The sequence below is a fragment of the Vulpes lagopus genome, chromosome 8, assembly GCF_018345385.1.
Source record: "Vulpes lagopus strain Blue_001 chromosome 8, ASM1834538v1, whole genome shotgun sequence".
Lineage (NCBI taxonomy): Eukaryota > Metazoa > Chordata > Mammalia > Carnivora > Canidae > Vulpes > Vulpes lagopus.
In genome coordinates this window covers 22,290,867-22,315,193 of record NC_054831.1, presented here as the reverse complement: position 1 = coordinate 22,315,193, position 24,327 = coordinate 22,290,867, and the positions used below count along the sequence as shown (strand labels likewise).

The 24,327-nt window shown below is 46.8% G+C and overlaps 1 protein-coding gene and 1 long non-coding RNA gene across 3 annotated transcripts in view; both read left to right on the top strand.

Annotated features, from left to right (window-relative positions):
• Positions 1–5,992: 5,992 nt before the first annotated feature.
• LOC121498042 lies at positions 5,993–17,280 on the top strand. The gene is made up of 3 exons (XR_005989600.1): positions 5,993–6,123; positions 16,358–16,533; positions 16,834–17,280. It is a non-coding gene; the product is annotated as an uncharacterized LOC121498042 (long non-coding RNA).
• A 163-nt stretch (positions 17,281–17,443) lies between these two features.
• The window catches only part of ZNF395 (zinc finger protein 395), a 46,468-nt gene continuing 39,584 nt past the window's right edge, over positions 17,444–24,327 (top strand). The window contains exon 1 of one of the 2 annotated variants that reach the window (XM_041765655.1): positions 17,444–17,629. The gene's annotated coding sequence lies outside the window, so the exon portion shown is untranslated. The other variant, XM_041765654.1, reaches the window with a different exon arrangement.

Genomic DNA, 24,327 nt, shown 5'->3' with positions numbered 1-24,327 from the left:
AGTTAAGTGTCTGACCCTCGGTAGTGTAACAGGGAGAAGAGCATGTGTAAAGGAAAATGTTTAAAAAGTCCTGCTCTATCCTACAGAAGGAACAATCCTCCCTCCTCCTGGCCCAACTCTTAAAGCTTCCTTAAAACTAGAAAGAGCTTTATTTTGTTTTTCAAATGATCTAAAATTTATTTTAAGACATTACCACAAACATATAGCATGTTCACACCTTTGCAACTCATTGTCAGATTTTTAAAATAGTATTGTTTGGGTCATATTTTTATGTAATTTATATATTGTTTCAATTCTGCAATTTGCTTTCTTCCTGTATATATACAGAGATGCTGGTATCAAAAGTGATGAATTTTCCCAAACTGAACACATTCAGTTCAGATCAAGAAGCACCATTTCCATCATCCCAAGCCTTCCTGTACAGAGCTTTTTAGTTGTTGTTCTTCTCTCCTTTCAGAAATTTGCCAGATGTGAAAATGGATTTTTGATTTAAAGATGCCACATTTCTCAGCTTCCTAGCCTGCAGAATGTGTACAATAGAAGAAACATTTCTTTCCTTCCTACTGTTATGAGGCCAACTTAAAATCCAGTTCATTAAACACTCTGGCATCACAGGAGAAAACTTGAGGGTGGATTCATAGATTCATAAGCTTCAAGAGACTTTGGAAAGAGGAGGTCAAGGTGGTGTAGCTCTCAAGTGGCAAGTCAGGAACTGGAGCCCAGGCCTCCTCACATCTTTCCTAGCTTTGTTAATACTATGTAAATAGCCACAGCTGAGAATAGAGAGGTACCAGATAGATTTCCGGAAAGTTTCCTGTGGAGAACTGAGGAATAACATTGTAACCTACTATGGAGAGTAGAGGTGGTTCCCCTGGCTTCGGTTTTGCCAGAGAGAACTCTGCTGCCCTCTGGTTGCTGCCTGGAATAGTCTCTAACAGGGTCCTGAAACCCCAGGGTACACAAATTGTGAGCAGAGGCACCCCCAGATGATGCAGAAAATTCACAGAGACCTCTTCAGTTATTTTTACATTTTTGAAGGAAACATGGTGATACCTGACATCCATCACAAACTGCATGAATTATTACTTAAAGGAAACCCATGGTTTCGAAATTAGGTTGCATACGTTGCTTTTGATGACATCCTACCTTTATGGAGTTGGGTTTTTGGTGGATGCTGTGTTAAAAAGAAAATTGTTGGGGAAAAGGAAATGGGCATGGCTGTGTGCAATCCGATTCCGAGGTTTGAGAAGTTGTACAGTGCTCCGCAGGTGCACAAATTTCATCAGAAAGTAATTGTAGTTATTTAAGAATAAAATAAAAATATCTACTTCTTTCCGCGTAGGTGGATTATTTTTGCAAACAACTACTGAATTGTTTGGCCCTAACTACTTGATAAATGGACCCTTTAGGTAGGTATTTCCTTTGGCCTAGGGAGTCAGTGAACCTTTGCCTTAGGCATAAGGCTGGGTGATAGCGGCTTCTTTAAGTTACTTCACTTCTTTAGCACTATTTCACAATTGGGTGTTCAGCTGGTAGATCCAGAGTCTGGGGTGATTTTACTCAGATGAGGAAACTAAGTCTCAGAGAGTAAATTAATGGAGATTATCCAGGTAAGGCAGATCCAGAGTTTTTAAATTTTTTAAATTATGTTTTAAAATATTTATTTATTTAAAGAGAAAGAGAAAGAGAGAAAGAGAGTTGCCAGGGCATGAGCAAGGGGAGGCACATAAGGAGAGAGGAGGAAAAAGAAATTCAAGCTGACTCCCTGCAGTACAAGGAGCCTGCCGCCTCTGCCGTATTGGGGCTTGATCTCAGGACTCTGGCCTTGGGGCTTGATCTCAGGACCCTGACACCACACTGACCAGAGCTGAAATCAGGAGTCGGCTGCTTAACCGGCTAGGCCAGACAGGCATTAGGGGCCTGAAGCTTCTGCAATTGTTGGAGCTTTACACTTGTCCTCTTTAAGAATGATAATGCACCTTTAGTTTTCAAATTTGGATAGAGGGCTAGCCAGGGGCCTAAGCTAGTGAGGAGTCCTAAGGCTTAAGGTTCATTAGCTTCGTAGCAAGTCCACTTGGCTGTCAGCTAGTAAGGGGGTGGAAATGGATTTCAAGCTCTGCTTTATCTACCTCTAAAGACACAAAATAAGGAATTTTCTTTCCCTAAAGAGAAGAATAGAAAACAAGGGATGTGAAAATACTCCTAGAGATGTAAGCCTACCTGGGTTTTCTCCACACTTGACACTCTCCTCCCCAAGAAGGAACCTGACTGAGAGTGAGGAACACAAGTCCTGTACCCTCTCATTGGAAAGTTGTGACAGGGGACTGGAGAGAGCTTTGGCGTCAAAGCTGTTTGAATTCTGGCCCCAGGGGGATCCCTGGGTGGCGCCTGCTTCTCCCTCTGCCTGTGTCTCTGCCTCTCTCTCTCTATGTCTATCGTGAATAAATAAAATCTTAAAAAAAAAAAAGAATTCTGGCCCCAGGGCTTCTAAACTCTGCAATCTGGGAAAGTGACTTACCATCTCTGGGTGCTACTGGAGCAGCAGTGCCCACACTCCACCAGATTGTGAGGATTAAATGAGCTATCACAAATGAAAGTGCCTTGTCTATAGCAGGCACACAAACTCTGTGAGTCTCCCACTCCTTCCTCTGCTCCCACACAGATATCATGCGTATTTGGAGACAAAATAAATATACACAAGCTAGCTGGTAGAATTTCCTTCATGTGTGGGTAAATTAAGTAAATGCACATATATGGCAAGCAGCTGTCTACAAAAGATGCAAATCAGACCAAGTTGGCAGATACTTGCCTGGTGTCTTGTCTTGGTTCAGTGCTTAGCTCGGTGTCTACTTTCAGGGGTTCCCCATTATCCACAGACTAAAGTCAAACCTCCTTATTCTGGTATCTGGAAATTTCCAAAATCTGGCCTCAACTTATCCTAACATTCTCTCCCACTATGACCCAACCCAAACCTCTTTTCTAACCCAACTGGCTTCCTTAATGACCCTTAAGTATCCACGGTGGCCACAGCAGAAAACTACTGCCCCTGCCAGGAATTCTCTCTCTTTTCCACAGTCCTGAATCCTACCCATCCTTCAGGACGAATTCTGTCTCTTGCAGTAATTTCTGATGGACCCCAGTCCTTGGGGATTATACTCCCATCAACTCTTACTGCTCCTCGCATTTGTACCATGCATTCAGATCCTGACTGCACACTGCCTTATTTTGTTCTACAGCTTTTAAGGAGTTTATTTTTCCTTCCAATAGCATTGTAAGTTCAATGCAGTGTCATGGAAATAACATCATACTGAAACAGAGACTTGGCTTCTGTTTCCAACTTGCTGTATAACCCCAGGCAAGCAGCTTCCTTTAGCTCAGGAGTGAGGGGGCTGGATAGGGAAACTTTAAGATTCCTTATTGAAAATTAGGACCCTTTCCACAGGGTCCAGCTTGGTGACATGTATATATAATTTCATTTGAAAAACACTCAAATATTTGTTGATCACTTATTCCCAAAGCACTGGCTAAAGGATGACTAAAGACAAACAACAAAGAGCTTGCTCTCAAAGAACTTAAAAGGGAGGACTAGATACATATACTCACTTGTGGAATTTACTGAATGAGGGTCAAGAGCTAAAAGGTCAGGAGCTGACTGATCATCTGTCTGACATTATGCCTGGTAGGTGCCTTTGTCCACCCTTCTCCACTGTTTGCCTCCCTGGCTGCCCTCATCCTCTGAACCTCGTGTTTCTTCCTGTTCTAGCACCCTACCATGCTCACCTTACAGAAGCAGGGAGCTCAGAAGGGACTGAGCTCCCTGCTTCTGTCGTCACGATGCCACACATCCTGTTCTCCTTGGCTTCGAAGTCAGCTGTGCTGCTCTCAACTTGGGGATGCGCCAGTCAGCATGGCTACTCTGCCCTCTGCCCTTCCATAACTATCTGGAACCTGAAGGTAGTCCTCTAAAACTGGGCCTGACCTAAGTTTTTTAAAAAATATTTTATTTATTTATTCATGAGAGACACAGAGACACACACAGAGAGGCAAAGACATAGGCAGAGGGAGAAGCAGGCTCCCTGCCTAGAGCCTCATGCAAGACTCCATCCTAGGCCTCCGGCTGGGATCATGCCCTGAGCCAAAGGCAGATGCTCAACCACTGAGCCACCCAGGTGTCCCCTGACCTGAGAGATTAATCTGGCTGCGATACAGAGTAAGAGGCTTCAGGCAAGAGGAAGAACATCGGGCATGAGGGAAGTACATTAAGAAACCCAGCGCAGTAGGCCCACTGGAGTGATTTCTTTGATGATGTTGTTGTACTACAGGTGCTGTCCTGAACACTTTACCTGTATTAATGCATTCAATCCTCACATTTCTGTGAGGTAGTACTATCATTATCTTCGATTTGCAAACAAGGAACCCAAAGCAGAGAGAAGTCAAGTAACTGCCCAGATAGCTAGTAGGTGGAGAAGCTAGGCCTGGAGTTCAGGCTGTCCGGCTCCACACAGCGCACCTTCCCAACCTCTAGATAAAACTGCCCCTTTTGCAGTCCTCGGTAAAGGTTTTCTTTTCCCCGTCAGCTGTGATTCTTTCCTGGAGCTACCCTGAGACAGAAAGAAGGTAACAGGCCCATACACCCTGAGACAGAAGGTAACAGGCCGATACACCTTCCCCCGTGTGTGGTGGGGAGATCTGCAAGATGTAAACTGGATAACCAAGACTGGAGTTACGGGTTTCAGGAATAGTCGCTCTGCCCCTGAACTGCAGGGAAGGGTCAGGCTACAGAGAAGGCCCTGGCCAAGGGAGATCTGAGTTCTGGTCTTAGTTCTGATCTAGAAATTATTTGGACCTTTCTGAGAGCCGCAGGTTTCCCAACCCTAAAAGTGAGAGCAAGGGAAGGGGGTGGCGCCAGGTGAGCACAGCCCGGTACGGAGGGGAGCAGAGAGGGGTGGGAAGGCCGTTCACTGTAGGGCTGTGCGCAGGGGGAGGTCTCCGCGGGAGGCGGCGGGGGAGGGTGTTTAGGCAGCGGGGGCCGGGGCGGTGAGCGCGTACGGCCTGGGACCCAGGCGGGAGACTTCAGGAACGAGGCTCTGCCGGCCGGGGCTCGGGGGAGAGGAGCAGAGGGCGAGCCCCGAGGCCGGGCGGCGAGCGGAGGCTGCGAGCGGAGCAGCTGCAGCCGTGGCAAAGCAGACGGGAGGCCTAGCGCCGCGCTCGCCGGGCGACGGGCCAGAGCTGGGCCCGGCCGGGCCGGAGGAGGGCGGGGCCGGCGGGCCGAGGCCTACGCGGGCTCCGGGAGGGAGCGAGCCGAGGCCCGCGCCCGCCCCCCGGGGCCCCTCCCCCGCCCTCCGGCCGCCGCCGCCGCGGCCCGCGCAGGCCCCGCCCACAACACATATCACGTGTGCGCCACGCACCCTCCCTCGGCGCGGGCTGGGGGCGCGGGGCCGGCGGGCGGGCCGCGGGGTCCCGAGGGAGGAAGCTCCGGGGGCGGGCCCGGGGACTGGGCGCCCGGCCGAAGGCTCGGCACGGAGCCGGGACACCGCCGGGGTCGGCCGCGCCCGCCGCCGCGGAGAGGAAGGCGGGAGGCTCGCGGGGCGGGGGCGGGGCCTGTCGCGAGGGGCGGGGCCTGTTGCTGGGGCTGGCGCAGGAAACGAGGAGCAGGGGCCGGTCCTACTGGCTGCCTGGTTCGGCTGCTTGTTTACTCCTGGCGGGGGAGCTTTAACCCGAAGGGCGGGAGGGAGAGAGGGAAAACCCGGAGCCGGAGCTTCGAGCCGCTGGAGCAGGAGTGGGCGGAAGGAGGGAAGGGCTGCGAAGGTGCCAAGGCCGCTGCGTTCCTGGAAGGGTCCAGCAGCAGACGCTCTGGACAGTTTTTGCATAGGTTTTTTTTTTTTTTTTTTTTGGTGTGTTTTTAAAATTTCCTAGCCTGTGCAGTGTGCTCCTCCCACCTCCCCGCTTCCACCCTTCTCTCTGTTCTCGCACACACACGTTGGGAAGGGTGCTCGCCTGCAGGGCTCTGGCCCTGAAATTCCTCCACCCTAGGGTGGACTCCCCAGGGGAGAGGGCTGTGCCTACGTGCTCGCAGGGAGCCCTGCCTCGTGAGGTGCATGCCTGCGTGCGTGTCGTCCCTGAGTGAGTCTCTGATACTTTTCTTAATCCAGGAAATGATTCAGTTGCAGTATCGTCATATATTTTTCGTGTCTGCGTGTGGCTCCAGTTACACAAATAAGTTAATTTTAGTCTGTGTTCTAAGCATTCCAGCTTCTTGGGGCTTCGTTCTCCACTTTGTGTGGTAGATGAAAGAGCTTTTCGTAAAATGTAAAGTGCTCCAGAAATGCACTCGCATAAAAATAGAGGAGAGGCAAGCCAGCAATGTTGCAATGCCTTCTTCCACTTAACTCAGTTTTTCATTGTCTGAAAATTCAGTTGGTACCAGCATAGGGAATCTGTAACATGGAATTTAATATTGTACTAGTAACTACCGTGTAACCATTTTATACGTGAGGAATCGAGGCTCAAAAAGGCCAAGTGGCTTGTCAGCAATCGCACAGCTGATTAATAAGAGCACAGGAACACAGATCCTTTCACTCCCATGGGGTCCTTCCCTCCCTGCATTCCCGTAGTGGACATATATCATTTTCTCTGTCCAGCATTCATTCCTTTGGGACATAAGTCCTCTATTTCCTGTGGTTTTATTTAGGCTCAAAACGGTTGTGTCCTATTCCTCTGGCAATGGTGGTCCAAAGGGTGGGCATTTTAACTAAGCAGAATCAATTAGAGTCTTTCCCTGGAACTAGTATATGAATACCAAGGGAGAAATTTTGCGTTCTGCTGGTGTTGCTAAATTGGGATGTCATAGTTGGTAGCTGCCAGCAACAGTCTTCCCAAGCATATGAAAGAAGCTCTTTTCTTGGGGGGGGGGGGCATGTGTGAGGAGCTCTTTTGAAGTAGGAAACGGACTAATAAGAAGGAGCAAACAGAAATGAGAGGTTTAGAGCACAAACCCTTGCAACTTTGTTGCAACCTGGGGCCTAGCTGTGTCTGTGGCCAGTACAAACTCCTGGATTTCCCTGTTAAGTGAGCCAACAAATTCATTTTTTTGCTTAAGCTAGCATGAATTGAGTTCCTGTCACTTGTCTCCAAAGAGAGGCCTGTCTAATAAGTTTGGCACAGTATTATTTATTTATCCCTCAGAAAATAATGGAAGTTGGGTGCTTGCCACAACTATCACTTCTTAAGTATGCTAGTTCCCATGAGTCATACCAAGTGTGAGTTCCATGGATGTGGATAGACAAAAGAAAATAGAATTCTTCTTCAATATTATTGTATGATAAACAGGACACAATTCGACAAACCCAAATTAGAAGTTGGACAGGTAACATTTAACTTTGGAACATTGTGATGGTCTGTATCATGAAGAAGATAAGTCTGAGATTTTTGAGATGAGATTATTAGGAAGTTTTTAGTGAAATGGTAAAGAAGGACCAATAACAACAACAGTTGACTCTGAACAACATGAGGGTTGAGACTGCCGACGCCCCCACCCGCTCACCCCCACCTGGTGCCCCTCAAAGTAAAAAAATCCATGTGTAACTTTTGACTTCCTGAAAACTACAAATTGCCTAGGAAGCCTTACCTATAACATAAACAGTTGATTAACATGTATTTTGTATGTTACATTATCATATAGTATATTCTTACAATAAAGTAAGCTAGAGAAAGAACAGGTTTTTTTTTTTTAATTTTTATTTATTTATGATAGTCACACAGAAAGAGAGAGAGAGGCAGAGACACAGGCAGAGGGAGAAGCAGGCTCCATGCACTGGGAGCCCGACATGGGATTCGATCCCGGGTCTCCAGGATCGCGCCCTGGGCCAAAGGCAGGCGCCAAACCGCTGCGCCACCCAGGGATCCCGAAAGAACAGGTTATTAAGAAAATCATCAGGAAGAGAAAATTTATGATACTGTACATATCTTTATGGATAAAAAATCTGCTCATAAGTGGACCCATGCAGTTCAAACTCGTATTGTTCAAGGGTCAACTGTCTTCTACTGCTTAAAGCTAAAGGATAGGAAGGCGAGCAGTCAGTTTTAAGGAGGTAGTGAGGACAGGACATTGAATTGCAAGGAGCAGGGGCATTTAGAATCACAGAATCTTAGAGACATAAGGAGTCCCTGACAGATCATTCTTCTTCCTCCTGAACAATTCTGGTGATGGACAGCTAGCTAGGTCACCAAGCAAAAGGTGGTCAGTGGTCCAAGGAGAGTGGGAAAGAATGGTCCTTCACATCCTTTGTCAGCTATTCTAAGGGTCTGGGGATAAAACTGTGGAGGCCCTGTGTGCATTCCTTGGGAACTCAGCAGGGAGACTGGATCTGGTCTGATACTGCTGTCATGAGAAGAAGAAAAAAAAGAATAAAATTAAAATTTAAATGTATACAATACCAATCCCTTGCCATTCCTTGACTTCCAGGGGAAAGATTCTTGGCTGGCTCAGTCAGCTGCTAGGTCTTTGACAAAGTTAAGAGACAGAAGTCGGGAGGGGAGGAGGCTTATTTCTCCACTTGAGGAGGAAGGAGAGAGAGGGGAAGTGGTAATAAGGAAGCAAAGAGAACAACGTTGAGGACAGTGCAAGAGAGGAAGAGAAGGGGAGAGAAACAGCTGCTGGTGAGAGGTAGGGAACAGAAATTCGAAAAGAGGATTTCTGGAAGCTTTGTCGTGTGTGGTGAGATGAAATTCTTCGTTGGATTCCACCTAAAGAGAATCTCAGTGAAGACTTGCATTATTTTCAAGGCATTTTGAATTGAATTAGTTTTTCTCCTGGCTGTGTCACCTGGATTTCACAGGTCTGCCATCAGCATTTTGTAACCCCTCCAGCTAACTGAAGGTGCTATAGCATCTCACCTCCTGCACCTTTTCCTGAAACATAGAAGAAATCAGAGCAACAATAATACCTTCCATTTATCAAGTGATGGATTAGCATACTGGCAATGGTGCCAGTGGTTGCTAAAGTAAATGATAGTAATGATTTCCAGTCATTTTGACTCCTAGTATTCATGTCAAAGAGGCCTGGCAGATAACTGGCTAGTGTATTTCAAAGATCCTCTTGATTGGTTAGATCAGGAGGTAAGCCATGAAGAAAGAATAGAAATATGCAAGATATAACAACCTAGAGTGGTCTGGGCATGGATAGAAACCTGCTTCTTGTGTATGGCAGATTTCACTCCCATGTTTGGGTGCTAACTGACTGAAAACCCAGTTGCTAGCCATTCCTCTTGCCCTCAGGAATCACTGCAAGCTTGTTGGGGTAATCTGAGATGCAATCAATTATATCGTCAGAAGGAGAAGTTTGAGATTTGGTGATTCAACAGTTTATGAGAAGATTATGAGATTGGACATGTCTAAAACAAGTATGAGAGGGGCACCTGGGTGGCTCAGTTGGTTGAGTGTCCCCTCATAGTTTTGGCTCAGATTGTGATCTCTGGGTGGTGGGATCGAACCCCGCATCAGGCTCCATGCCGAGTGCAGAGTCTGCTTGAGATTCCGTCTCCTTCTGTCCCTCCCTCTGCTCTTGCTCTCTCTCAAATAAATACATTATTTTAAAAACTATTTTAAAAAGGAATATAACAAGTATGAGGAAATCAGAGTGTTACCAGGTGGATAATGCAAAAAGGAAATTGAACAGGATTTTATAAATGCACATGATTTCTGCTCCCAATGTACTATAAGGATTATTAATGCAGAATGTGGCCTAAAGCTAGCTGAATTGTAGGTTAAGAAAATCTGTGTGGAACTGCATAATTGAAGTAGGATTATGAGGAAGTGTTTGATTGACTTTCTTCAAAAAGCCAAAGATCAGGAAGTTCTATTCTTTTCATACAAATTAATTTAGGCTGGTCTATGAAAAGAGAAAGTTTTGTCAGTAAATGATTTGAACTTGGAAAAATTAACTTTGGAAGGAGAATCTAAGTTTCAGGCCTTGCAATCTATACTGAAACACAAGAGAGAATTAACAATGTGTATCAATCCCTTTTTGCTTCTAGCATCTTATAAACCGGTCTTGTGAAGTTGAATATCCTGCTGGATGTTGATGGAGGCCAATCTATGAGAGATGTAAGAAATTGTGCTGACTGCAAATACAATAAGATGTTTGGTACAAATAAGGAATAGTGCCTGATGTTCATTTCGCAAGAGCCAGAAATTGTCATAAAATAATTGGCAGCATTTAAAATGCCTTTGGAAACAGGCTTTTGGGCCTCTTGTCTGATTGGCTTATGGGTTTATGGGGTTTTAAAACATCTTTTCATTTTGTTTGTCAAAAAGTTATTCAGTTGATCAACCCCACATCCTGGGCAGTGGTTAGTTAGCTCGGTACTGGTGTGGCGCTGTGGAAACTGTCAGCATTTCCCAGTGTTTATGGGGTGCCATTCCATGGTATATTGAGTAGGTACAAATCATCCTGTGCCCATTGTGTTTCGCTTGTCAAGAACTATGGTACTCCTGCACGATCATTTCTCCCTGTAGGAGATATATAGGGTCCGGGCCATTCTTGGTGATCTGGGTGGTCTGGATTGTGGCAGGCAAATCTGCCTTGGGCAGGAGTTTGGTCCTATAGAATAAAGAAGAAGGGCTGAATCCTTATTGAGGCTAGTGAACAAAATGGAATATAGTTGAGAGGATGAAGTTTAAGAACTTGACAAAAATGAAACTCTGGTAAGTTCACTAGAGAAATGGCCAGCAGCCCCTTCACTAGGGGCCTGGGAGGGTCTTTCTGCCATGGCAGGAAAAGTAAGACTAGAAGCCTTAAGGGTGAAGTTACATGAAAAAACATGGGGCAGGAAAGTCTTTATCATTGTTGATTGGAACCCAAGAAAATGAAATAGAAGATGGCATGGGTGGGCATTCACAGTGTCTACTTTTCTGGCAATTCTTTGCTTGAGGCTGGTTGTCTTGCCTTTGCTTGATCTTTCCCCTCTCTCTTTGGATAGTCTCCAATCTGTTTTTAAGGTAACTTTTGTAATCTAGGGGGTGAGGTGATTTTAGGTTACCGCAACCCCCATGTATAACCAGGTCCTCTTTACTTTCACAGTCTGTTTCCTGTCCTTTCCCACCATGTTTAGTGTTGCTTATCTCTTAAATAGCTCTGCTGTCTCTCCTATGGGTGGGAAAAGCTGGCTGCTTCAGCCCATTTTAAGGACTTTCTATGAGAAGATTGTTATTACAGAGGTTATAATGTGGAAGCCTAATGGAGGAGGCCTCTGTTAGAATTTAGTGTTTTTTAATTTTTATTTTAAAAAAGATTTATTTATCCATTCATGAGATACACAAAGAGGGTAGAGACATAGGCAGAGGGAGAAGCAGGCACCCTGCCATCCCAGGACCCTGCGATCACGACCTGAGCCGAAGGCAGATGCTCAACCACTGAGCCACCCAGGCGCCCTAGAACTTAGTGTTTAATAGTATTTGTTGAGTTGAGCTGAACTCGTATTTTTACCACGTGGTATTTTCCTGTACCTGGTATGCTTCAGAGTGAGAACCGTGTCTAGATAGTCTTAAACCTGTGGAGAAATTTTTTCCTTGGACTTGCACTCCTCTGGTCTTAGTTACTTAGCATCTCCCCTGGGGTGCAATGTAGGATGAAGCTGGAGTTGGTCCATCCTCAAAATGGTACTGTTCTGGATTTTATCTTCCTGCTCTGAACAGTGAGATAAACATACTTTTAATCCCCATTTTTAATGCGCTCACTAGAAAGCAGACAGGGCTGTTCCAGAATGGATTTCCTGTGTCATAGAAATCACAGAAGCATAAAAGGAAAAACCAGATGTGCAGAGAGAGCCTGCCTGGGCTTACACATTCTTTCATACCCAGAGTCATAGGGCTTTATGGTCCACGTTCCCAAAGCCAGCTCATTTTCCCCCCCTTTTGATTATGTACTCTTGCTCATATTCACCAACTTTTAGAGCTGGGAGGAAGTAGGCACAGTTCTGGGTATTTATGCGGTGGAGTGTATCCGTGGGTATCTTCACACATGTGAGGACTCGTTTGCTTGAAATTGTGGCCATGCAGATCTGAGCAAGCTGTTTCAGGGATACCCTTAAGCTTTGAACAACCTACTTGCAACCTATCAATCCTTTCTCTTTAATGAAATGCAAAGCCCATCTTCTCCAGGAAAGCTTTACAGATTGAATAGATCAGAGACAGGACACATTTGCCTCAGGCATACCCAAACACTACTTTCTCTGGAGTTTCTGAGTCTTGTGCCTTTTAGAATGAAAATGATTAAAATAGGTGCTGGGCCTGTTTTTGTCCATGAGGATATATTGTGCTTTTTCTCAATCAAAAGAAAACCATAAAGTATGTTACAAAAACAGCAGTATTATCCTTTTTGTTTGACTCCAAAGCCTGGTTTGAGGTTGTGATATGGAAGCTGTGTTTAGAATTGTGTATCGTAGAGTTAGTAGAACTCCCTAGTGTAAGTGGATGAGAAGCAGGTGGCAAACAATTGGGCAGCTGGGATCTTGGTGCCCCACTGTAGGACATTTAAATTCTGGGGGGATTAGTTGGGGCTAAAGCAGTGGATAAGGAGGGACATGGTTCAGGAGTAACTTTTTGGTAGTCTAACCAGACCCTGAATTCATGATTATTTCTTGAATGTCTGTTATATGCTAGACACTGTTTTAGAAGGTGGGGATACAGCAGTAAACAAAATATAGTCTCTCCTATCCTTAAGCCTATAGTTGAGTGGATAGAAACAGGCTGTCAGGTGATGATAAGTGCTAGAAAGAAAACTAAAGCAGGGCCAAGGGATGGTTGGGTGGTGCTATTTTAGATAGGTTAGCTAGAGACTGTCTTTCTCAAAAGGGTACATTTGAACAGGGACCTGAATCAACTGATGGAGCAATCATATGGATATCTGGAGGTAGATCATTCCAAACTAAAAGAATAGCCTTGGAAAGGTTGATTTGGAAGTGGGTCTAAGAACAGCAAGGAAGCCAATGTGGCTGGCACTGAGTGAGCCAGGGAAGAGTGGTGGGCAGTGGGGCCAGAGAGTTGACTGGGGGCAAGACTAGGTAGGACCTTGTAGTGAGTGAGGTAGGTAGCCATTGAAGGTTTTGAGCAGAATAGTGATATCATCTGACTTAGGTTTTAAAAGGATCACTCTGCCTCCCATGGTGTTGGATAAGGAGGTAACAGAAAAAGCAGGGAGAGCAGTTAGGAGTCCAGGTCAGGAAGGTAGTGGTCTGGCTGGGGAAGTAGTGCTGGAAATTGGAGGGGAGGGGGGGCACATAGCCAGATTCTGGATATATTTCATAGATAGAACCAACAGGATTTTCTGGAGGATTGGATGTGGAGTGTGAGAAAAAGTAAGGAGTTAAGGATGACTCCAAGTTTTTGCTTGTTTGTTTCCCGAGCAGCCACAAAAACGGAATTGGCATTTACTGAGATGAGGAGAAGGAGATTTTTGGAGGGAAATCAGAAGTCTGGTTTCAGACATGGTACATTTGAGATCTTATTAGACATCCAAGTGGAGATGTCAAGTAGGTAATTAATTTGTGACAGGAATCTGGAGCTCAGGAGGCTGGGTTAGGTATAAAATTAGGTTCTGGTGGGGAGTGGAACCTGAGGACTCCATTCATTTCATAGGCCCCATCCTCTTCTAAATAAGTGGTTGGAAAGTCTTCACCAGCCCTGGAATCTACAGAGCATCTGAGGCATGCTTTGAACCAGGGATTGCCCAGACCATGAATAGAATGGCTCCCATCAGTCCCCTAGTCCAACCAGCAATTCATTATTAATCAATGTTTAGTAAGTACCTACCACATGCCAGGCACTGTGCCAAATGTTGGGTATTCAATGGAGAACAAGATCTGCTCCTTGTCCACATAGAATGTTGAGTCTCATAGGGGATTAGGACAAGAGAAAGGAGATCTCAGTACAGTGTAATGGGGGTAAGTACAGGATGCTATTGGACACAAAGGAGAGGCACCTAATCCAGTCTTGGAGGCTCGAGAAAGTGCTATCTAAGCTGATTCCTGAATAATGAGTAGGAATAGCCAGGTAAAGAGGTGAGAGAATGCGGTGAAGAGTGTTCTAGGCAGAGAAAAGAGCAAGTATCAAGTAAAGAAAAAGTCTGTTCAAGCAGAGGACAAAAGTTCTATGTAGCATGTCTGGAGTACAGAGTGAAGGGGGTAGAAGCAGAGAGGCAGGCAGTGGCTGGAGAAGTAATTAGGAGCCACACCATGAAGGATCTTAATGAGCATTGCTGGGACTTTATTATAAAAGCTATGGGAAGCCTTGGAGGAGTTTCAAGCTGAGTAGGGAGCCAAGGCTGGAAGTAGTTACATCAGGGGATTGGGGATGGTGGTAATCTTAGACTCATATTGCCCTAAAAATCACCTGTAAATGTGTCCATATAATAAGAGGCAGAGGGACGGCTGAATGGCTCAGCGTCTACCTTCGGCTCAGGGTGTGATCCTGGGGTCCTGGGATTGAATCCCACATCGGGCTAGCCACAGGAAGCCTCCTTCTCCCTCTGCCTATGTCTCTGTCTCTCTCTCTGTGTCTCTCATGAATAAACTAAAAAAAAAAAAGTCTTAAAAAAAAAAGAGAGAGACAGAGCTTGGGTCTGCTTTGCTTAACTTCAGCTAATGGGAAATGCTCTCCAAGAAGCTAAAAACTTTTATGAAAAGAGGTAGAAGATGCCTGCATTGTAATAGGGGGCTACAGTATGGGAAGAAGCAAGGTGAAGGGCAGTTCTAGGACAGCCTCCACGAAGGGCAAGCTCTAGTAATGGGAGAGCCAAGACTGCAAACCAGCAAGTTAAAGTCTTTCTACGATTTGCTTTGTGTAACGTGTGTGCTATTCGATGTGTCTTTAGAACAGGGCCTGGATTCTTTATGAGGGTGCTAAGTGCTGGGTGTGTGTTTGGTAATGGCTGCTTGTGATGGGAAGTTTTCTCTGAGCCTGTGTTAATGTGCAAGACTCTGGAATGCATACTGTGCAAGTATATACCTGCAGTGGAAAGGGGTATGTGTGAAGTACACACACAGAGAGAGAGAGAGGGAGAGAGAAAGAGAGAGAGAGAGAGAGCGCATACGCCTTTTGCTGGCCTGTGTTCACAAAAGTCTCAAACAGCATAAGCAATGAGTTCTGTTCAAACTTAGAGATTTTTTTGGTTCACTCTCTACACAGCAGGAACTCACATATTTGTCAAATGAATGATTGTTTCCGTTTTATTAAAGTTCAATCATTTGGGGGAAATAGAGAGGTTTGGTTACAAGTTTGAACTAGATGTTTTAAGAAAAATAAACTCATAGCCCAGCACCAACTCCATTTGCAAAACCTAGCAGTTTAAGCACTGTAAAGGAGTTTATATACTAGTTGGAGTCCTACTCCATGTAAAAAGCCTTCTTGATTTTGTATTCAGTAAACATTTACTGAACACCTCAGCCACATAGGCAGTGCTGGGCTGTTGCTGCTGAACTCACTTCCCTCTCCTCTGGGCCACCTTAGTCTGGGTGCAGCAATTAAAACTTAATTATATGCTCTCTTGTATTGTTCCTTAATTGTTCCATGTGTATGAATCCACTTTCAACTACGCTGTATGTTCCTTGGGGGCAGGGACTATATTACAAACTTCAGGATAGGTGAGGAACTTAGCAGAGAGGTGAACATACAAGTGAATAAACACCCACCGTTTAGGGGAAAGGGAAGAAAGAACATAAAACCATTTATAAGCCACAGTAATACATAATATATAAAGTACCTTAATAATAAGGGAGCATACATTATTGTCAATTAACTATAAAATACTCCTTTAATAATAAAATATAAAATTTGAATCTGCATTTTCACATTAAGAAAAGGCTTTGTACATTGGTAGAATTGCTGTGATCCCCACAGTGGTTTCATTCTTGTTCTATTTAATGCAAAGCAAGAATGTTTCCTTGAGGATGAGAGTTGAAAGGTAGAAGTCTTTGGTGAACTATCTGATAGCAGAATTATCCTATAGCAGGATTTCTCAACAGCGGCACCACTAACATTTTAGGCCAGGTAATTTCTTGTTGTGTGGGGCTGTCCTGCCCATTGCAGGATGTTTAGCAGCATAGTTGGCCTATACCTATTAGATGCTAGTACAATCCTCCCCTCCTCTGTGCACCCCCCCCCCATTCATTGCCCAAACATTTCTAATGTCTCCTGGGGGCAAACTCATCCCCAGTTGAAAACATATGTCCTATAAGGATTTGGTTCTATTTAGATATTTTTCTTATGTAACTAATGGAGAGAGAAGGGGGAAAGGAAATAATATTTATTGCTTATTTGGTATGAACTAGGCACTATACCTGTTTCCTATTTCATCTTACAGATAAAGAAGCTGAGGTTCAGAGAGATAAAAATCTGCTCAAGATCATAAAGATAAAGCAGTAAAATCAGGATTGCAAACCAGGCTTGTCTGACTGCAAAGTTTAGTCCTTGCCAGCACACACCCCACTGCCTCTCTGCAAGAAAAACAGCATACCTCAAGTTGAAGAAGTGCAACAAGTATGTCCAAAAAGATTTAAAACTTTTCTTTGGAGGGGGAGGGGAATCATTTCTTCCATTCCTTCCATTTACTTGATTATAAATGTATGTCACCCATACCTATAGACACTTGGGGCCCCTCACTACCGTTTTGACTCTGTGGTCTTATCTCTGAAAAACATAAAGCAACACAATGGAACAGCTTCAATTCTCCTTGTTACAAATTATACAAAAGCCAGAGCCTAACGGTGCCAAAAGCAACTGGTATCGTTTACATAAGGGCCGAAAGCTAATAGTTAACTTTCTTTCATTTAATTCCAGAAAGAGTAAATAACGCCTCACTTTACAGCTGCGAACGGGTGAAATCGAGTAAAATGTCATAAAATGGAGAAGAAAACATTGACCCCAGAGGAAGATGGAAAGACTGGCTCCCAGGCTCCCTCCGCTAAGGCGCTGTGGCTCGCGCCCGCAGCGGGCGCCGGCTGCGCGGCCTGGGTCTCGGCGGTCCCCGGCGCCCGCAGCTCTCCGGCTTCCTTTCCCGCCCCGGGGCGAGCGCGGCCTCTCCGGGAGAAGCCCATCCCGGAGCCAGGCCTGGAAAAACAACAGCAAGAAACTTTGGCTCGGGTTTGCGGTTCAGTGCAAAAAAGCAAACAGTCAAGTTTGGTTTGGGGCTGCAGCCGCCGGTTCCGATCCGGGGGCGGGGGTGGGGGTGGGAGGGGGTGTCACAACTCGGTCAGGTTCAAGTGCGCATGTGCGTGGGGAGTCGCTCGGGCACTTATTGAGCGCCCACTGTGTACGGGAGGCGGGGGGGGGGGGTGCGGGGAGGGCGCGCGCGGCCGGGGGAGGGGGAGGGGAGGGGGGGGGAGGGGAGGGGGCGCGCAGGCCGCGTGCGCGCGCGGCGCCTGGGGCTGGGCTGGGGCTGGGGCTGGGGCTGGGGCGGGGGGCGGGGGGCGGGGGGCGGGCGCTGGGGGGGTGTGTCCCCGAGCCTCGCTCGCTCGCTCGCTCGCTGGCTGGCGCGCTCCTCCGCTCCCTTCCCGGGCGGGGAATCCGGGCCGGGTTGTGGCCGCGGCCGCGTACGTGAGCGCAGTGTCCCGGAGAGGGAGGGCAGGCCGGCCAGGTGGGCGCGAACGGAGCCTCGGCGGGCGGGCGGGCGGCCGGAGCGGGGCGGAGCGGGGCGGAGCGGGGCGGTGGGCCGCGCCGGGTGGGCGCGCAGGGGCCGCGGCCGCTGCAGCCCCGAGCCAGGCCGAGCTGTCCGAGCGGCCCGCGCTGCTGCTCGTGGCGGGGCGAGGTGAGCTGCGCGGGGACCTCGCGGCGCTGCAGCGCGGGGACGGGGGCGGCCCGGGAACTTCCCACGCTCCGCGCGCCCGGGGGCCGGGCCGGCGGCCGGAGGGCCCGGGAGGCGGGCGCCGGGGCAGCGGCCGGCGGGGCGCGGGGGCGCTGCGGCAGCGCCGGTGCCCGCGCGGGCGGGGTGGGGGGCAGGGGGTGGCGGGCAGGGGGTGGCCGCCCGCGCCGCCGCGCGCCGCCTTGTTTATCTCGGCCGCCGCGGGCGCTCGCGCAGGCGCCCCCTCCCCAACTTTGAGCGGCCGTCGGGAGTCGCCTCCGACGGAGACCGACCTGCCCCCTCCCTGACCCTTTCCGGCTGGGCCGCCAGCCCAGCCCTGGCGGCGCCCCGCGCCCCTGCCCACCCCTCCGAGCGAGTGCCGGCTCGGGACGCGCGGCGCGACACACCCTCCACCTCGGGGCCGCCCCAGCCCCTCTGCCCCCTTTGTCCACCCCCACTTCCTTCCAGGCGGTGTAACCCTGACTCTCCTCGCCGCGGGGGGGCGGGGGGCCCTCCTTGGAACTGGTGCTGTGGGCATGTGGGGTGCTCGGGTGGGGGCCTGGACTGGGAGTTTGTCATGTGCAAACAATTTCAAAGGCAGGATTTTCCCCCCTGCCTTGGAGTTAAGGGTTCAGCGCCTTCACTTTGGGATTGACTCAAATCTCAGGAAGCCCACCTGCCCGGCGGTGGGGGTGCCACTGCCTCCTCCAGGTCAGGCAGCCCTGGGCAGCTGTCGGTGGCTTTGCCACATTCCCACCAGGCAGGCGTTTTTCGTGATGTCAGGCCGCCGGCTGCAGGGTTACCTACAGGCCACCACTGTCTTCTTTACACTCTTTCTATTAAAGTGTCTCTGGTGCAGTTTGCCTGAAAGTGAGTGATCAACAGGTATTGAAGGCTTTTTTTTTTTTCTTGACACCCTCCTGAGGTGTTGTGTAAACAGAGGTTCTGGGTCTCAAGGAATTTGAAACACAGGGAAACAGCAGTTAAGTTCAACTCCACAGGTACTTTTGAGGGGCTGCTGTGTTCTCAGGACTGTGCCAGGCTCTTAGGGAGAGATGATAGGAGGCACACAAGAAATCTAAGGCCTCAGAAATCCTACTGACCAGGTGGAAGTGATTTGAGAGCTCAAGTTCAAATTAATGTGCTGTGGCTGCCTAAATTACTGTAAATGCTGGGGGTGGGGAGGTGGGAAGAGGAATATCAAAGGAAAGGTTAGAGTTGGGGAATGGATTTAGGGTACTAAGTTATGAAATAAAGTTAGGCACTTGGAGAATATATTACCCACTGGCCAAGGCCCAAAGGCAAGAGAGGGAGAGAAGTAACAGGTGCCAGAGGTTGCAGAGGTATTGCCCGAGGAGAATAGGTTCAAACAGTTATTTCAGTGAGGGAGGATACAAAAGATACATGAGATGATTCCTTCCAGGGTTTATAATCTCATGGAGAAGACAAATCCTTGAGCAGGTGAAAGAAGACGTCGAGATAAGGCACAGGGGCACCTGGGTGGCTCAGTTGGTTGAGTGTCTGCCTTCAGCTCAGGTCATGATCCCTGGGTCCTGGGATCGAGCCCCATGTTGGGCTCCCTGCTCAGCACGGAGCCTGCTTCTCCCTCTGCCTTTCTCTCTCAAATAAAAAAAAAAAATAATAAAGATGAAACACAATTAGCTGTCAAAATATGAGGTATAGAAGAGGTGCTGTTGGAGCTCGGAGAAGAGTGCTATGCACAGGAATCACTAGAAATGTATTCCTGAGGATGAGACCCTCGAGGATGGGTCATGAGGTGCGATTGACCATGGCCTTCCTGAGAGACAGGAGATGGGCTTGGCCAGACGAGGAACGTTTCCTGAGCAGGAGATAAAGATGCAGAGGAACAATGGTTAAGATTGTGAAAGTCCTAGAAAGCCAGACTGGGGAATTGCACTTTACCCTGTGTGTACTGGGGAGACATTAAAGATTTTTGAGCCAGAGAGTGATGTAATAAAAGGGTATTTGGAAAGGTTTTTAAAAGTAGTGTTCAGAGACAAATCAGTAGACAGTTACAGTTGTAGAGTGCTCAGAGTTTGGACTGGGATAACTGGAAATGGGAAAGAGGGTGGATTTTAGAAGCTTTACTGTTGAAATAATCTGTTGACAGGGGCAGGGTGAAGGAAGGAGATGAATGGAAATTAATTCTTTGTGGAAATTGATTACACGCCAGGGCCTTGGAACTGCTGTAGTTGGTAACTCGAGAAATCGGAAATGTGTATTTTGGAGAGAAGCAATTGACAGGCTGCAGAGGTTTCTTGTATTTGCCAAGACGTCCAACCATAGGTGTCTTGCAAGCAACTGAAGCTCTGCGATTGGTGGGAAACCAGGCTGCCAAAGCCAGGAGAGGGAAGACACGTTGAGTGGGATGTTGTCTTGGTCGTAGGTCATAGGTCCCAGCAGTAGAGGATGCTAGTGAGTGGGACTAAGGGTCTGCATTGGAAACGTGTGTTCTGATTGTCATTCAGATGACATTGCTTGGTCCTGAAGTTGGCAAAGTAACTTGGGATTGGAGATTGGAGGGAAGGATGGAATTTGCTTAAACACAAAAATTATTGGGCTTTGAAACCGGTTGAATTATGTTCTCCACTGAGACCTTCAGGCTAGTCCAGGTGTCCCTTCCTAGGTGTGTTTGGGGGGTGGTGGTGTGGGTGTGGGGAAGCCACAAGACAGGGGAGCTGCACAGTGACCAGCAAGGGATACTGCCCTTCCCAGGGCCAGATCTGTCCTAACCCGTGCCATTGCCAGTTCTCAGGAACAGAGCGACCTGCAGCGGGGGAGCTGGTGCCGGTTTTTTCCTGAGCTCTGAATTCCGCTTTCTTGTTGCAAGGGTGACTTAGGGTGATTTGCTGAACAAATTCCCCAAGCCTCAACTTGCAACATCTGAGGGCTGGCGAATTTGAAGGATGATTGCAAAAAGTTGCAGAATGGAGTGGAGAACGTACTTACAGTCCTTGAGCCTCCTTGTTTCTCTGAGACGCAGGATCAGTGAACTAGCAGGGGAAAGCTGCCTTGCGTGGGCAGAGGCGGCCGTCAGATATTTTTCCTTTATAGGGAATATATGACTGTCAAAAAAATTTCACGGAGCGATGGTTGAGCTAATTTACTCTTCAAACAGTAGTGTGTGTGTGTGTGTGTGTGTGTTTTGCACTGTTTTTTTTTTTTTTGTCTGTGACCTACATTAAAAAATGAAATTGACATCATGACCCAGGTACACGAAATCATGTATGTAAAAATCTAATTTAAGTTCTTGAAGTACTCCTTTCTTTTGCTTGGTGCAGTCTCCATGGGTGCTTTTATTTTCTGTTCTTTTATTTTTCATTTAAAAAAGCTCATTGTCTCCCAATAAGTTGACTTAACCACTCTGTCATGGATATAACCCAGAGTTTGAAAAACACAGTTATGGAGAGTTTTCACATCTAGTAAATGTTTATTAAGCTGCTCATGTGCAGGGCTCCCCTTACCAGTGCTGTAAGTGGAAGGAAGCATGAGGAAGAGATTGAACATTTACAGGCTAGTTGGAGAGATAAGGTATACCGATGATTAAGGCAAGATGATTAAATGCCAAAGGGAAGAATAAGCACCTGTCAGGTTCGTAAGAGGGGGCAAGCAGCTTGGGCTGGAGTGGCTTGGGAAAACTTTTGGGAATAGAGAAGGAAGTCTGGGATGAACCCTGTGAGGTGTTGCATGGTGCCCTGCAGGTGTGTGTGTGTGTGTGTGTGTGTAACCTGAACGAAGGCTTGGGGTTAGGATGAAATAGAGGGTTCTTGTTAGTGGGGAGAAGCCAGTCTGGAAAGGTTGGTTAGGATCAAAGTATAGGGGTTGTAAACCAGAGACCCAGAGAACGTGTTCTACCTACAGAAGTGTTATAATTTGGAGAACACAAAGGTTTGAAAGAATTGGAACAATCCAGAAAACCTCTGGATTTGGGACTCCGTTAAAGAATCAGATCAGGCAGTGAGCAGTGGTGAACCCCTGTGGACAGGAGACAGGTCCTATGGTCGCCAGTTGTCATTGTGCCAGCATTCCCTGTTGCACGAGTGTGGTTGCTCTATATTTCTTGTTTAGTCCGGCAGGCCTTTGGGTTTGTGACCTGATCTTTCAAGAGACTTTAAATGCCAACCTAGGGAATTTGGGATGGCTGTCCTGGCTCTGAGTGGCCACTGGGGGATTTGGGTAGGAGTGTGACATGATGGAATCTGAGATATTTGTGTGCAAGTAATTTGTTTTAGGCAAGCCAAAAGGCCAGCACTTTCTGAGTTACTGCTGGCTAGGACTTTGAAAGACTTTTCTGATGATTGGAATGGTACTAATTAGGGCTTTGGGCTGTGTTATGTATTGTGAGGCCAATTTCTAGTGACCTCAAGATTTCTCAAGCCCTCCCATTTTCTACTTCTGGCTGGCATCAGTAGATGGTGGCTCCTGGCATGTATCTTCTGAGAATGATGTTGGGGTAATAATTTGGGGAGATGTGAGTCACCACTGTCAAATGCCATATGACATTAGATTCTCAGGATCTTTGGTTGTATGAGTCAGTAGTAAAGGAAGAGCAAAGAGAGGGGCTCTGTCATTTCTTATTTCACTAGTCGTAAGAAACCCCCAGGGGGTAGGCCTCTAGGGTTCAGAGATTTATAATCCAGGATTCAAAATGACCGTGGAATTATTGGTTTAAACCCAGGTGTTTGTGCAAATGACCCCTGGAAAACTAGGCTTATTTTAGGACCAGCTGAAGTGAGTAAATTCGGGACTCTCTGGTCTAGAGACAGTTTGGTTTACCCTGGAAGTTCACAACCACCAGTGATTCTGAGCATTTCCCCAGGTGAGCTACAGGTTGCACAATCTGATTACTTAAACTGTTGCTGTTGTGACAGTAATAGAAGTCAGAGCTGAAGTGCTCTTTGGTTAAAAATGTGTGGTGGTAGGGTGTAAGGATAATCAAAAGTCAGCCTAACGGTGTCAAATTGAATCCATTTCCTGTTTTATGTGGTGGTTCTGTTACTAGAACAGAGGAATGAGGCAGTAGCTATGGTGCACTCTGGCTTTGGTAAAATATTTAACAGTTTCTTAAGATGTGATGGTCCGTATTAAATAAGCGGTAGAATGTGGGCTGGGTGGTGTTATTAATTTGACAGTCATATGCAAAAACTGTTAACTAGTGGCACTGAGTCAACCTGGAATGGGGTCTGAAAATTAGTGTCGCAGGGTTCTATTTTTGGCCTTGAGCTACTCAACATCTTTTCCAGTGTTGTGGATCGTGATACAGAGGTGTGTTTGTCAGCTTTGTTGATGGCACAGAGTTGGGACAGGTTGCTTATTTAGTTGATAGATCAGGGTTCACAGTCATCCAGAACGAAGGCCCAAATTAGAAAAGAAATTCAGTAAGGGATAAATAGAAAGCCTGATTTAGTTTTAAAAATTTGAATTGTTCGTACATTCTGGTAAGTTTATTTCACTTTTGGAGGTGGAGGTACAGCTAAGACCATATCCAAAATGTTAGATGATGTTTATGCACAGAGATTATTCAAAGTTTTTTTTTTTAACTGTTACTAAAGTGATTAGAAGTTAGAAATAGCCTAAACATCCAGTGGTGTGACTGGGCTGAAAGTAATTTATAAGTGATTCTGATAGATATGTCATTATAATGGAATATTATGAAGCCATTAGAAATAATGTTTAGGGGGCACCTGGGTGGCGCAATGGATTAAGTGGGCAATTCTTGGTTTTGGCTGAGGTTGTGATCTCAGGGTTGTGAGATCAAGTCTGGTTTTGGGCTCTGCACTCAGTGGAGAGTCTCCTTGAGATTTTCTCTCCCTCTCCTTCGGCCCATCCCATTTACACACTCTGTCTCAAATCTTAAAAAAAAAAAAAAGTGTTTAGAAATAGCTTTAAAATAACATGGACAGGGCAGCCCGGGTGGCTCAGCAGTTCAGAGCCACCTTCAGCCCAGGGCCTGATCCTGGAGACCCGGGATTGAGTCCGATGTTGGGCTCCCTGCATGGAGCCTGCTTCTCCCTCTGCCTGTGCCTGTGCCCCCCTCTCTCTCTCTCTCATGAATAAATAAATAAAATCTTAAAAAAAATAACATGGACAAATGTTTCTGTTAAAAGTTGAGGTGCATCTGCAATGTAATTTCAAATCTTAAAGAAACAAAGTGCCTAAGAAATGGCTGGAAGTAAATATCCTAATAATTCTAATACCAAAATACTAATACTGGATAGGGGGTGGAGTTGAATGACTTTTTTACATTTTAAATTTATTATTTGCATTTTCTATGTGTATTTATAACACAGTGGGGAAAAACGCTGTTATATATTTTTTAATGTATTCTTTTTAGAGCAGTTTTGTGTTCACAGCAAAATTGAGAAGGTATAGAGATTTCCCATTTGTCTCCTGCCCCCACACATACATATCCTCCCTCACTGTCGACATACCACCAGAGTGGTACATTTGTTGTGACTGATGAACCTATATTG